Genomic DNA, 13607 nt, shown 5'->3' on the forward strand with positions numbered 1-13607 from the left:
TTATATAATGCATATGCTTCAATATCCTATATAAATAATATCTATATTTGTGGTTATTGATGTACTACAGAGTACTTTAAAATTGATGTAGGCAATATGTATATATTGCTTCATGTATACTCATACTCCAAAGCACATCATGTTCCATACAACATATCCTTTATTTCCCTTGTTTTTTATTAATTTATATGAATGAAAGAATATAAAGGGCACTGTTGAATATATATATATGATTTTGAATGTGTGTGGGGGTGTGTGTACGTGTGCACCTGGGATGAGGTCCTCAAAGTAGAATAACTAGAACAGAAAATACAGATTATATTGTCAAGAAGTTCACAGTATGTGACAGTAATACAACCAAACTGTACAATAAATATATTAGTAGACTATGCATTGTGCATGGAGCTAGAGATAGACAGATCAATGATTAGACAGATGCATGGAAAGATGGATAGATAGATAGATCAATAGATAGATATGAAGGGTGGTAGGGACAGAAAGTCAAGGTAAAGGACATCAAGAATAATGGAGGAATACGGATAAACTCTGTGTACACACACCAAATATATGAGTTTTTGAGTCTTTCTCACTCTTGCTCATCTGACATCAAAAAAACAATTTCATGGTTGATTTTGCCCCAATTATATCTGATGAACATCATTAATTTCTTTAAATTTCTATTTATGGCTACCCTTTTTCAAACCTTTTGCCCAAACTCTTTATAGTTTTTCCTGCCATATCTATTGAAAATATTTACACATTTCAAAAATATCCATGTAGAGCCAGATGCCAGCGGCTCACACCTATAACCCCAGCTTCTCAGGAAGCGGGGAGCTGGGGACACTGTTCAAAGTTAACATTGGCAGGGAAGTTCAGGAATCTCTTACCACCATTAACAAACAGAAAGCTGGAAGCATAGGTATGCCTCCCATGGCAGTGTGCTTGCCTTGAGTGAAAAAAGTATGGGACAGCACTAAGGCTCTGAGCAATCAGTGCTGACACAGATACAAAAACAGTATTCATGGCTGGGAAGTGGTAGAGTTCTTGCCTTGCAAGACTGTAACTCAAGCTTCACATTAAAAATAAGAACTGGGGGCTGGGAAGGTGGCTCAGTGGTAGAGTGCTTGCCTTGCATACAGGAGGCCCTGGGTTTGATTCCTCAGCACCACATAAGCAGAAAAAAGCCAGAAGTGGCGCTGTGGCTCAAGAGGTAAGAGTGCTACCCTTGAGCTGAAGAGCTGAAGGACAGTGCCCAGGCCCAGAGTTCAAGCCCCACAACCGACAAAAACAAAACAAAACAAAACAAAATTCATCCTATACATGACTACTTGGGACTACACAGTATTTGATTTGGCTATATTTGTAATTTTCTTTGCCATCTATTATTTGGCAAAAAACAGATTTTATGCAATTCCCAAACTCAGCTCAGAACATTCTCCTGTACTTAGCAGTTATTAACAGTTATTAGGATTCTTCATTAGGCTCCTACTGCATACTGACACATGGTATAAGTTATTTTTCTTCAGATTTGTAATTCTATTAATGAGTCCACTGTTCTCACTGTATGACGCATTAATGAGAAGTATTCTTGGAGCACAAAGGGCTCTGTTTTAAGATTTGGCTCTGGTTTATTCTTTGTCCCATTGGTTAGCCACACCCACAATTTCATATTTTGAAATGTTTGTAGGTCACTTCTTAAAATCATTGGTAACTATTTACCTTATGATGAAAGAGCATCATTTGAATTTTTAAAAATTCATGTGCCTGGAAAAGATATGTAAACTTCAAATGCTCTTCATGTGTTGATTATATCAATATTATTTAAATTCTGCAATTTTCTTCATGTTCTTATCACTTCTATCAATTCTAATTAACCTTGAATTATTAACCTTCTTAATGAAGCAAATTATTTAAAAAATGTACAAATATTTGGTAGATCTTGGATATTAAAAAGATATCCATTTAATGTTTATCTTGTTTTGTCCTTTTTACATTCCATTACATTTTCATATTAGTTTTCTCTCATGAAAACTTTGGTGGTTTTTTTTTTTTGAAGGTGGGCCATCTGTCTTTAACAAGAAAATGAGAACATTTACAGCAACTGTTTACTGATTCATTCATGTTTCATTCCATAATGTGCTTTTGTTGTACCAATTTGGTGGTTGTACTTCTAATTATTTAATGGTAATCCTCAGTATGTGAATGAACATAGAAACCTAACAATACCAACTCTGAAGCTGTCTCTATTTTTCTCTCCCCATCTGTTTTACAAATAATACATATTTTTAACTATCTGTTCATCTCATACTAATGTACTAGTTGTCCATGAATATACTTACATCCAGGGCTTTTTATCCCTTATGACCATTGTTGATAGGACTCAAAACAACCAGTATGTGTATAGATTTACAAATAAAGTCTTTGCTTCCTTTTGTAGTTCACTCTTTCTTCTTGGATCACTGATTTCATTATAAGGAACACTCTCTAAATGTACCCTTCAGAGTCTTCTGGTAGCAAAAAGGTTTTAGGTAGTTTCAGAAAATGACTTCACTGTTCTTGAAAAGTACTTTGAGCAGGTAAGGAATTCCAAACTAAAAGCACTTCAGGGTCTTCATCCCACAGTTATCTAGCTACCATTGTTCTTGGTAAGAAATCAGTATTATGGACTGTTTCTCTCTAGCTATTTTTTAGACCTTAGAATGTTCTTACCGAAAAAGTCTTTCTTGGAAAAGTTCTCAATCAGTGCCTTCATGTCTAATTCTTTAGAATTCTTAGCTGTTTTCTAAGAAAACTGACTTTTCATTCTTCTCTCCAGTGTCTCCTTTTAGGATCCCAATGATGCTAACATAACAGCAAACTTCCCCTTCTTACAATGTTCTTTCTGTGCTACATTTGATTACTATGTTTCACTTTTCAACACTTTTTTAAAAAACCATTTTGTTAATTCTGACAGTCCGTTATCCCAAAAATTAGTGTTAAAGTTTTTATGACTATAGATTATGTAAAAGAAGTCTAGCACTGTATTTGCTGCTGGTTTGTTTCCACAATGCCATTTTACCTATGTCTTTCCCTTATACCTGGTGAATTTTCCATTTAGGAGGTCATGTTGCTTGGGCTTTTTACCCTTGTGGATGTTTTGAGGTGAGTATGGAAGGCTTACTATTCCAAAGAAAATTTAAATTTGCTTTGGTCAAATATTTTTATTTATATTAACAGTAAGACTGTTCTGCTAAACTTAAATTTTGAACCACATAATATGAACTATGGGTAAAAATCCTACAAGTAAAATTGGTATTTCTGAAATGGTAGTTCATTGTTCATCCTTTTGTGTCAGCTATTACCAGGCTGACATAATGAAGATGGTTCTCCTTTACACAGAACTAGTTTCTCACCCCATTACACCAGTGTTCTTCCCTGACATCTCTAAGTTTGTGAAAATACAGCTCTAGGCTTGCTAGAATTGGCTGTTCATGCCAGAAAATGCATATGCCCACTTAACGATTGGAGCTTTCTCAGAGAAATTCTCCTGGTATCTCACCAAGTTAACCACGAAGTAAAACGTCCTGTAATGGTTTCCCAGAAGTTTTGGATGTATGATAGTATGAGAGATTTCATTGAATATCAACTGTACCTTATTATTAAGACTTCAGTAACTAACTTGGTTCAGTATTGCTAATATTTAACACATTCTTTCACATATTACATACATTACTAATGCATAATAATGCCCTTTAATGAATAACTGCATATTTCTTTATTATTTTTTTGCAGAGCACATTGTTCTGCATGAGCTGTTCTTATGTGACAGTGAAATTGTCTGAGGTGAACCCTCACTGTGATGCTGACTCATGACTTTGAAAATATCACTTAAATAATACATTGCAGCATACTGTCATTGAAATTCCAAATGGCTAGTTTAACCACATTTAAATAGCCCATGCTTTTCAAATGACAATGATCATTACCCACCCAGAGAGCCAAGGATCTTTTCAACTTTTGTGTCTTAGTTGGACTTAGAATTTAGATGTGGATTAAAAAAAAACAAACACCAGAAAAACGGTCCTCATCATGGCCTGTGTGGAGTTCAAGTGTATGAACAGCTTTTCTTTCTTTTTTCCCCCCTTGTCCTAAAGAATAACAGTGGGCAGTGTCAGATAAATATGAAAAAAATGAGATGTACTTTGGTTTAGAGACCATGATATTTTCAGCATAGTGAGAAAACGTCAGTGGGTGCTAGTTCACTCTATTATACTCTATCACAAAATGCACCTAAAGACGAACTTGTCTCCAATTCTCTTGTAATAGGCACTTCTTGGAAAAGTCAGTCATCTCTTGCATTCACTCTCTTGTGCAAGTAAGATCAGTTACAACTCATGGCCATTTCTATCAGGACACAAATAGTGTCAACAGAAGGGAAAAGACACTATACAGCTTTCCTTACTGGCCATGTCACCTCTTCTTTATCCTCTCAGTCTAGACTGCTGACATTTTTTTCCTTCCACCCCTATCCACCCAAACCTACAAAAGTATCTTACTTGTTAAAATCATACTAGCTCATATCTTAAACAAACAAACAAAAAACCTTAGTTGATCAGAGAAGCCGGTGCTCTCCCTAGCTTCTGCGCATGCATGTCCATATACTGTCATTTCCAAGACAGTCGACCTGCTCTGTGTCAGCCTAAGGCTCTTCCATGCTTGTAGGAAGGGATCAGAGATTCTGTTGATGGCATATGTTAACCACGATAATGGAACCAGCAATTTTTCTTGGCTCCTTGATTAACATGTCAGATTTATACCTGTCTTGGTTTTTTTTTTTAGTTACACTTTTGGCTTTAAATAGTTGTCCATGTACTACTTGAGCTTGTTTCTATGGGGTAAGATGATCCATGGTGTTATTCCTTCCTTCAGGGTCTAGGATTCTAAAATCCTGCTCTTTCAGCTGTCCAATATTTTATCCATGCATTCTGTTTACTCTACTTAAACCTAGATCTATTGCTTTGTCCACTACACAAATGGAAAATTGAAAATTCAGTGTGAAGTAGTAATCAGTCACTAATGATAAGGTCGCATTCAGTATATGAAATAAAATGATTAGTGTTTGTTACAGAAGAAAAAATATTTCATTTTCCACCATAAGTAAAGGAATGGGGTTGTCTCATTTACTCCTTGACTAAGAGAGACAGCAATGATTCTTTCTTATTTGTTCATTTTAGGCCTGTTCCCAATTATCTGGAGGGTTTTTGCTTAAAAGTACACAAATGTAGAGCTGCTGGCCCTAGCCCTTGCTTAGAGCTAAAGTATCCAATGCCATGTTCATTTTATTCACTGCTGATCTCTGTAAGCTACCAAGAAAACTACTTCCATCATTTCAAGAAAACAGAAACACAAGCTAAGGATACCTTTTGTTAAAAACTGGTTAAAAAAAAAAGAGCTGGGTGAGCAGTGTCTCATGTACATAATCCCAGCTACTAGGATCTGGGTTTCATAGTTCAAAGCCAGCCCAGGCAGCAACATCTGTGAGACTCTTACCTCCGGTTAACCACCAAAAAAGCACCAAAAGTGGAGCTGTGGCTCAAGTGGTAGAGTACTAGCCTGGAACAAAAAAACTCAACAGTGTCCAGGGCCCAAGATCAGGCCCTAGGACTGAAATGAACAGAAAAAGATGGCAAAGTACCTTCCAAGAAATATTTCATTTAACAAAGTTAGTCTCTGCCCGCCCACCCCCGCTCCGTGTCCTTCTTCTTTCATTTCTTAAGTCTAGATAATTTCTATCTTATGTGGAGGCATTTTCAAACCTTAGAATCTACAAATGTGAAGCATCTAAGCTGTCATGCTCATAATCTTGGGGGAGATTCTGAGAAAAGAATTAACAATATCTTTTCTCCCTATCTTGTAAAAACAAATTTTGTGCAACTTTCTATTTATTCCCTCTCTTTGATGTCTGATAAAAGTAGGATATTAGTTAGCAAGCAACACTGCTCGGAAGAAAAGTGAATTTGTGGTCCAGAATGGTAACAAACCCCACGATTGTTATGCCAAATTCAAGGCAGCATGGGCTACAACGTGAAACTTTGCTTAAGACAAAATAACAAATCAACAGACAAACGCTGGCTGTTGAACCATCACTACTAAATGATTGAGCTTAGAAGAAGAGACTCAAAATAGAGCAAAAACTTCCCCGCCTTGCATGGCTCTGGACATAGGCTATTATACACAAAATACCATCTGTCTAAATTTTCTCTCTGCACAAAGAGACCCTCATTCTCACACCTGTATGGCTCGTTCTGGAGACACACTGCTTTGGGACTGTTGATTGCTCTTGGTTGAAGAAATATATTATATACTGGCCTATCTTCCTATCCTAGACTGATAGAAGAAGAAATGGAGGCCTGATGGGTTCTACAACCGAGTGACTAATTGAACCTGAGGCCAGTGACAGGGGTGTTGTGAGACCTTCGCAAGCCATTATGCAAATATTGTGGCACATGCTAGCAACATTTATGAGCAAAGTATTATAAGAATTTCTGCTCCAGTTGCTCTGGTTTTTGGTTGATGCTTGTAAAAAATGCTTGGTATGCAATGAAAACAACCTCTTCCTCCTTACACCTGAAATGATATTCCTATAATTTCACATTATCATAATTAAAAGAAAATTTTATAATTAGAACTCAGCAAAGCATGAAATATGAAGTGTACACTGAGTGTATATGCTAAGAGCCTGGAAAAAGATCTCTAAAGACAATGAAAGAAATAATGATGTGTTACAAATAGATTTTTATATATTGTTTTTATACATACATAGTTATACATACATACTTGTGTATGTATGTATACGTACATTATACTCAAACAAATACTGAAAACTATTTCAAATAAGCCTTTCTAAAGTAGAAAACAGAAAACAAAATGCTAGTAGGTATCCCAAACAAACGTGTGCATGTGTGTGTTCGTGTGTGTGTGTGTGTATATGCATGTATGTATCCTTTCTGTCTTCTTGTATATAGGTAAGTTCCAAGTTTATGAATATTACTATGATGACCTACTTACCTATACCTAATGAAACTACTCCCATGACCTGACACATAATTAATTTAGTTCTCTGAATTATTCATTCAGCAAATATCCACCACGCACCACTTGAGTACTGAAGAATGTATTAGTCACTAGGGATTTAAAAGTAAGAAAAATAGATATGAAATTACAATGTGTCAATGAACTTTTGGACAAGACACTGAATGATAAGCAATAATTCATAAGTCTATGCTCACTTAATAGTTTCATGTTTAATAGATCTGCTACTATTAGATTTGCTAAAAGATTCAAATCTATATGTAATTCAATACCTAGCTTAAATGAACCTAAAAATACTTGTTTTGCTCCAAACCTCTTAATGGCTGACTGACAAAGGAAGATGATATGATAAATGTTGATTTCATTCCGCTAAAGATCGCTTCCAGATCATGAGCAAAATGTCAAAACATTTCCGAAGGAAGAAGTGTGACTTTGCAGCAAATGAGGGTTGAAAATTAGTGATTACCATATAATCCATTTAATCTGAAATAAAGGTTCAAAGTGGAGATGGGTCTCAGAGGTGCAGCCTGCCCACCTCGGGTTTTCTGGCATGAAGTTTACTGTACTCAGCTCCTCAGGCCTTCTTGGAAATACAAATACACCTGATTCTTCCTTGTCTAATCTACCTGTTATTATTTAAAATTGAGACTGAATGCAGCTTTATGTGAAGTTAATCAACTCAGTAAATATCAGTCATATCCACTGAAGTAATTTATCTTTGAATGAACACTTAATAGATTTTGAAATGTAGACATCAAATCAATGAAATTATTAAGGACCATGTCTCCACTACTTGTCAGGTAGTTTAACCTCCGTCTTCATATTTAATTGTATTTATCCTTTCCAAGATCATACAAACATGCATTTTTTTTTCATCCTCACCTTAGAGACAAGAAAACCAGTTCTTATGGAAAGGTTGCCTTCTCCATGGTAACCCGACCAGCTGACTTTGAAAGAACTTGAACCCAAATCTCTTATTCTCAAGCTTTAGAGTTTCTACAGCAGTATAAGCACACACGGTACCTCAAGAGGAATGCACGTATGTCCTGTGGTATGTGCCACAACAAACTGATGGTGATTTGAATAACCAGGCTACCATGATGATTAGGTTTGCTAGGTTAGCAAAGAACAAATCTATCCACAGTATTACCAGATTTGGGGTATGGCTCAGGGGTAGAGTGAGTTGTTGGCATTCATATGGCCCTGGGTTCAATCCCCAAGACTGAGAGAAAATGTACAAACAAACCCAAAACGACAACAATGAAAAAAATGTTACCACTGATGACTTTTCAGGTGTATAGTTTTATGTCTCCAGTAAACTTACAATGCAAGCAATGCACGGCAAAGCCGACCTATCAAATGCTTAATAAACATGAAAGTTGGAGCATTTCAAATAATAGGGGCATCTAATATTTTGCGAACAGCATTCACCATACACAAAGCCCTGAGGTAAGCGGACTCAGAAGTGTGAGTCTAGTAAAAACAGGAGGGAGAAAAATCAACAAGGATGGCCACATGACACTGGCTTTAAATGAAAATGATCTACCAATAAAATGATTCCAAATGCTCCGCGAAACATCCGATAAAGAGTTTTCACAAGCTGAGTCTGTTTATGATCAACTAAAATTCAAATTTGATAATACTGCAACAAAATGACAATTTTAAACATGATTCATTTTTGTCTAATGTAAGAATGTGTATAGCAGCATGCTGTGTTACATAATAAACTACATGTAGTGTCCTAATTTCATTTTTATTGTTCAAAATAAAGTGCCATTTGCTGCATTTACAAGACTCTGGCCTCAACTGAAACTGAACTGGCAAACAAATGGATTTATTCCTTTTATTTTCTCATCTTAATATTTATTTGTTCAAATAATTAATTCTTCCAACAATAACTCTATAAACTAAGGCTAGATGTGGTCCAATTAAGAGAAAAAAGGTATTCCTGACCAGAATTAGATTGCTAGCTTATCCTCCAAAGTAGACTGTATATTCTCTGTAAATCCTTGTCCATATTCTGAATACTTCTTTTAGAAGGCATAAGCTGTTTACACCAAAACAGTTCTCAAAGGGCTATCCCCCCATGACTACAATGTGATAATAGAAAGTGTCAGATCCTGAATGGCAGGCTCAGCACCATTAAGATTTCCCTTGCAGGACTCATGCAGTTTTCGAAGCCTAGCAATAAGAATGTCATTTCCTTAGTTAACACACTACTACTCGCTTTAGGTAGGGGGAGAAAATACACTTAGAGACCGAGGCAGCCCAACATTGGAAACCATTCTGTCTGCTTTTCTTTATTCAAAGGTAAGTACAGGGCATAGGCAAAGGAGATATTTGTTCAGAGAACTGTACTGAGAGATTTAAGTATTACACTTGTATGCCTTCTTGAACTATTATCTAAGCTAATGTAAAAGAAAACAGGAATTAATGCTATTGAATATTTTTATTCTACCACTCACATTGCTGGAACTGTTAGAATCATTACACCAGACAAAAACCCAATTGTACTGTTTTACCATTTTACATATGTTAAAGCATTCTTCTATCTATAGAACAGTGCTGAGAAATGTAGTAGTGTGCCTTCTTGACCTATTATCCAAATATGATAGAAAAGAAAGCATGCATTAATTCTATTAATTTTATATCATAATATTCATACTGATTAAGTTGTTAAAATCATTAAAGAAGACAAAAACCCAATCATACTGATGCTTTACCATTTTATGTTAAAACATTCTTTGTATGGAATAGTTCCGGAAAATGCAGAAGTTATAAATGACCATCTGAGAAATGGAAAATCCTTATGGCAAGGTAACTGACATTCTTCCAGAAATGAGAATTTTTCCAGCTCTCCCTCCCCCGCCACACTCCTTCCATTAATGACAAATTATTTTTTTCCTTTAAGTCACGGGTTTCTGAGATCACCAAACTGTTGCATTCAACATGTTGGCCATCTTCCTGTTCAATGGCCACTACAGGCACAGCAGGTGGAGGACCAGGAAGATTGACACAGGCCAGCAATTGAAATGAGGAGAAGGAACTTTGCGAAGGGGGGAAAATGGACTCATCTTGACTGATTTGTGAGAAGAGACCCAATTAAACTTTGTCTATGTTCGACAATCATCTATCAGTGGGTCAGATAATTAGAAAGCGGTGTTCTTTTGTCAAAGGGAGAAAAGTGAAACGTCTTGGCAAACATTTTCCTTTCCTTTCCCTCTGCCACTTTGAAATGGAAGAATTTTGGATCCTCGCTGTTAACCAAATGGCATTTACAGCTCTCAGTTGGCATGGGGCAGCTGAAAATCTAAAACAAGGAATGCTTATTCCATTTCCATTTCCATGGAAACCAATTACCAACTGGTGAAAACAAGGTAGATCAAATTTTTGAACGAGAATGTTGAAATAATCACGGGTTTAAAACTTTGCTCTTCAATGGGGATAGACAGCATGTTCGAACCTGAGGATCACGGAGCTATCTAAATGAGTAAATCATTCCCACTGTTTCATAGCTGCGACTCTTCTTCATGACTACACATAATTATAGTGTTCTCAAGAGGATTTTTGTCTTTAAACATATTAAATAAGTTATACTAAATGTGAACGTCTTTCAACTTTTACGATAATGTTCCTTTTCACTATATGCTCTAAACAAATATATCAGAGAAGAAATGTACTGATTTCAAGAGGACAGAGCATTATCTGTTTGCGTTTTTGTTTGAAGTGGTTTGGAAAGAGTACTCAATTTTTTTTCATACTCTACTATGAAGACACAACTTTGAAAAGACCAGGGAAATACCTACTTATTATAAAGCACATAGACCTCCAAAGCTCTTTGGTCCATTCTGTATTCCAAGAGAATTAGAAGGTCTCTCCCTCTCTTTCTTCCAAAAAAATAATTTTTAAAAAATCTAAGGTTTCCTTCATTTGTAATAATTAGTATAAGCCTACGTTAGTCCTGACAGAGAATCATAATAGCTCAAGAGCCATGAACATATGACCATACAAAATGATGCTAATTGAAATGACCGCCAAGACATGGAACAACAGGGCTTTTTTTAAAGTTGTCAACCTTGATGTCACCAACGTACTGAATCTAGCTCTTTCTTCTTATTTTATTTCATTGTTCTTTGTCCATTGGTAAACCTTTGGCAATCTCTGTCTTTGATTCTGGTATCCTGCATCTTGTATATGCATTTATCTGACTGGGGGAAGGGAAAGGAAATAACAAAATGCTGAAAGAAGTACAAAAGATGACCCACTGCAACAATGATACTCACAGAACACTATGTCGGAAATGAACTTTACAACTTTGTGGGGGAAGGGAAGGGATAGAGAGAGAACAACAATGGAGTGGGTAACAATGTTCAATGAGAAATGTTCCATACTCATGTAAAGATGCTGGACTCTGTACTCTGTATAGCATCTTCACAATAAAATAAAAATTTAAAAACTAAAGTTATAAAAAATTAATCTAGGTGTCATTCTCATGACTCGCACATTTAAAATACAAATATTCTACATATTGTAGAAATAATTTCTCCAGATGAAAAATTCCAGTGATAAATTTTGCTTGGAGTTTGTCACTAGACCTTCTTTAATAACAAACCTCTAAGTTAACTCCAGTACAATTCCAGTACCATTAACTGGGTGTAATAAAAGGGCCTCTGGCACTCCGGACATTCAGAGTACACTCTTCAATTCTCACAGCAAAATGCAAGTGGCTCTTTTCCCAATGTTCCATATATGGAGGACAAGTCAAGTTTCCCAGGGGCAGGAAGGCTTGTCCCCAATTCTTTCTCCATCTTTGCAGTGTCTTTGGATCAGATTTTCATGTGGATAATGGTTCTACTCATATACATTTCCATGGTTTCTAGCTTGGGATCTTACTTGAGAAATACAACCATGTCCAGTTCTTAGCTCATTAATTCTATTTTTTTAATATTAGCCAAAGATGCATGGAACTGACATCAAAGTCTATCCTTTTGTAGTGCATCCAATCATTTATGACACTTATTTCTGATTCGATTTTTAATCTCAAGTTTTTTTTTATTGTGAAAATACCGTACAGAGGGGTTACAATTACATGGGCAAGATAATGAGTACATTTCTTATCGAGCACTGTAGCCTCCTCCTTTGTTTCCCCTTCCCATCCCATCCTACTCCACCCTCCCACCCAGCCCTCCCCCCCCCCACCAAAGTTGTATAATAACCAAATGCTAAATGTAGGGTTGGTTCACATTTCTGTAATTTGTTACCTTTTTTTGAACATACACTACATTAATAGCTGGAAGAATTAACAGTAAGTTTAAATAGGACAAATAAAAATCAATACATTTAAACACTTATTAAAGTACCTCCCTCCTTTCCACCCTTTGCCACTCAATGTCAATGATAAAATCCAAATTCAAGTAAACTTGTTCAACCACTCTGGAAAACAGAATGGATGTTCCTTAAAAGACTAAACATAGAGCTCCCTTATGACCCAGTAATCCCACTCCTGGGCATTTATCCAATAGAACACAAACAATGCCATGCTAAAAGCTACCAGCACAAACGTGTTTATTGCAGCATTGTTTGCCATAGCTGCAGTAAAGAGATGCTCCTCAGTGGATGAATGGATCAAAAAAATGTGGTGCATATACAGAGTGGAATTCTACTCATCCATCATAAAGCATGATATGGTACCATTTGTAAGGAAATGGAAAGACTTTGAAAAAATTATATGAAGTGACGTAAGTCAGGCCCAAAGAAACATAGGTCCCATGGAATGGCTGACAAAGGTTCAATAGCTATGTGTATATGATCATATAAAATGATATTTTCAGAAATGAACTCCAAGAAAAAGAAACAAGAGACAATTTTTAGTTGCTGTCGTTGCTGTTTTTGTTTCCTTTTCCTTGATCTTGTTCATGTCTTTGTATTTGGGAGGGTAAGTGATGGGGCTGAACAATTACAACGGTGTACTCACTAACTGTGTGGAAAATGAACTGTACATCGTGTGGGTGGGGAGGGGATGGAAAAACTAGGAGACAGTGAGGGAAAGGGAGACATGATTCAAAAAGAATTGTACTCATTACCTGATTCGTGTAACTGTAACCCATCTGTATATCAACTGTACAATAACAATAACAATAAAACTAAACTGAACAACTAACAAATAAATCCAAGGACTCACAAGATCTGGGCAGGTTCTATGCAACTGAACTGAATTTCCCAGCTACTGTCAGGATTAATTTTTTTCCTAATTATATATTTCATGTATGTAGGAGAGAGCAGGAGAGAGAGGAGGAAGGAGAGAGTGAAAGAGAGAGAAAGACAGAGAGGGGGAGAGGAGGAGAGAGAGGGAGAGAGAGTTCTGATTTATTTAGAATCCAAATCTCCCAAAGAATTACTTTAAAAGTTTTAGTAATTAGTAATTATAAGTGTATGAGTATGTCTGGCCCATTTTTACCTTTTCACCTAAAATTACTTAATGAACACTTTTAAAAAAGTTTATGCCAATGACTAGTCTGCTTTCTTTCCAGCAAGAT

At 36.2% G+C, this 13607-nt stretch overlaps 1 protein-coding gene across 1 annotated transcript in view; it reads right to left on the minus strand.

Moving 5' to 3' along the window:
* Positions 1-13607, minus strand: part of Pcsk5 (proprotein convertase subtilisin/kexin type 5) — a 351177-nt gene that overhangs the window by 245947 nt on the left and 91623 nt on the right. The window lies entirely within an intron of this gene.

The sequence above is a fragment of the Dipodomys ordii genome, unplaced genomic scaffold, assembly GCF_000151885.1.
Source record: "Dipodomys ordii isolate 6190 unplaced genomic scaffold, Dord_2.0 Scaffold40, whole genome shotgun sequence".
Taxonomy (NCBI): Eukaryota; Metazoa; Chordata; class Mammalia; order Rodentia; family Heteromyidae; genus Dipodomys; species Dipodomys ordii.